We start from the raw sequence: 2834 nt of genomic DNA, 5'->3' as shown, positions 1-2834 counted from the left end.
GCTCTATGTATACTATCCAGAAACGGGTTTATATCTGTACATGTGTCACCAGAGTGTAGCTTTATGTATAGTATCTGGGGGGTGTATCTCTGTACAGATTAGTCACGAGTGTAGTTCTGCGTATACTATCCAGGGGGTGTATCTCTGTACATGTCGCCAGAGTGTAACTCTGTGTATACTATCCAGGTGGTGCATCTCAGTATATGTGTCACCAGAGTGTAGCTCTGTGTATACTTTCCGGGGGATGTATCTCTGTACAGATTAGTAACTAGAGTGTAGCTCTGTGTATACTTTCCGGGGGATGTATCTCTGTACAGATTAGTAACTAGATGGTAGCTCTGTGTATACTATCCGGGGCGGGTTATATCTGTACATGTGTCACCAGAGTGTACCTTTATGTACAGTATGCGGGGGGTGAATCTCTGTACAGATTAGTCACCAGAGTGTAGCTGTGTATACTATCAGGGGGGTGTATCCAAGTGTAGCTCTGTGTATACTATCCGGGTGTGTCTCTCTGTACAGATTAGTCACCAGAAACGCAGGAATTTGTCAGCAAATGATTGGAAAAGCATTGTGTGGTCTGATGAGTAACGTTTTCAATTACACCCTGCAGATGGTTGGGGGGATATGGTGATAACAGCACGAAAGCATGGATACACCCTTGCATTGGGTGGTTACAATACATTGGCCAGGCCACTCAGTATATCTCCTTCATTAATCTGGGGGACGCTGCGTACTTACTAAGGGGTTAGAGTGTGTGGTATGGAGTTTTGCACAGGACCTATTAAAAAGTGACTACTCCCTCCTCTAATCTACTGTCTCTCCACAACCCAGCCCTTAGTTTTGTGCCATGAAGGACAGGCAGTTTTTCTTTGGTGTTCGTTTTCAGTTATGTTTTAGTTCCTATTGTTTTTTCTAGTATGCTTACAGGCGACAAGAATGTTGTGAGGTTAGATATATAGAAAGTCGGCTGTGTGTCTTACTCCTCACTCACCCTGCCTCTGGAAAGTCACCATGCCAATGGCCTCTGGGGCTTTCTTTTACCAGACACAGCACTGAGGAGGCGACTATCACAGGTAGGACAAGTAACCTGCTCTGGCAGCGTTTCACTTTGTCCATGCTCTAATCCTCTCCCTCACAGCGCAGCCTGGGTGATTAACAGCGGCTTGAACGCACCGTTGCTTTCACCCCGGCTGCTGTCATACGGACAGCAGCAGGACCACAGCGGAAGGGAGCGGGAGAGCCGCTAGCCGCATCCATCTCCTTACTGAAGGGGTTTTCTCCGGCAGGGTCCACAGGATAACAATGGGATATGATGGAGCGACAGCGGATTTACACCAATCGATCAAAACCTTCGGGTCTGCCAGGATGCAACGGGCCCGTCCATATATCCCCACCTCCTGGCTCAGGCAAATCAGTTTTTTGTTTGGTGCGGCAGGAGCCGGACCATGGTCAGAAGGCTGCTGTTTTTAACAGCCCTAAGCTTTCTTATTTTATTTTATAGTCTTACTATTTTTTCGAGTGATCTTTCTAAACAGCGTCTTATACGCATATTAGAAAGAGTCGCTCCAACAACTCTCCGCCGGATTGCGACAACGCTTACCCACGAGTACAGTGCTGTTTCAGTAGGCATCTGTGTCGGATATACTAGCAGGTCCATCAGACGTTACCAGGCTGTGGCCAGAGCATGGGGAGAAGATAAGGCATCGGTTCCACTTAGAAGAGGAATACGGACACAGCCGCACTGTTTTGGGAAGGAGACAACCAAACAGTAGCTGAGGCACCGCCACCACGGGTGCACCAGCGCTAGGCCTTAGGGATCATAGGCACCAGGAATAGCATGAGGCCGCGATCCCTGGGGTTGATGTCAGCAAGGGGAGTCAGATGCTCTCCTGGTCGCCCCTCCCCCTGGTTCATGACCAGTTTCCGTTGAGTCTCCCGCCATGAACTGTTTCCTCGCTTCCGTCTCAGACGCTACCACGAGGAGGCCAGGTCGCAGCATAGGCGGCAGTGTGACCGGTGCGTCTGTGTTCACTGATTGCTACCACGAGGGGACCCGATCGCAGCATAGGCGGCTGTGTGACCGATGCGTCTGTGTTCAGAGCGCTGCCACAAGGGGATCCGGTTGCAGCATAGGCGGCTGTGTGACCGGAGCATCTGTGTTCACTAGGTCCAGGGAGCGGCATTATACACTAGTAGAGTCTGGATCCACTCAGCGTTCGCTAATGTATGATCGATCTTGGAAGCGGGGTGAATCTACATGTATCCCACTCTACTGAGTACGGGTAATACAGCACTAAATCTCTATCTACCTTTTGAGTACGAATAGTTAGATACGTGCATATGAGTCTGTATGCCATTAATGTTTTCTTTCGCATTGCGTCTGAATACGTTAGATCTGTTAAACATGATTCAGTAAATGTGTTCTCCTACATACTTAAAATGTTATTGTAGTTGATGATGTATTGCATATTGCTTATTATACTAATGTATAACATATGACTGACTGCTAGTATGATGCTGACTTTACTATATGTCTGTCAGTTTGTTTTGCAGATCCTCAATGCTGGTGCACAAGTAGGGTCGGATGGATATTTTAAAGAAAAAAAGTGATTAGTCACAAATTTGTGTAGTACACTGTGGAAGAGATGATTATTTATCAAGTATAAGTGCGGCAATGGTGAGGACACTCATACCATGGGGTATATTTACTAAGCTCCCGATTTTGACCGAGATGCCGTTTTTTCAACAAAGTGTCATCTCGGTAAATCTCGGTCATTTACTAAACACTAATCACGGCAGTGATGAGGGCATTCGTAATTTTTTGCTAGTTC

Source organism: Pseudophryne corroboree, chromosome 1 (assembly GCF_028390025.1).
Source record: "Pseudophryne corroboree isolate aPseCor3 chromosome 1, aPseCor3.hap2, whole genome shotgun sequence".
NCBI lineage: Eukaryota > Metazoa > Chordata > Amphibia > Anura > Myobatrachidae > Pseudophryne > Pseudophryne corroboree.
This window is presented reverse-complemented; position numbering follows the sequence as displayed.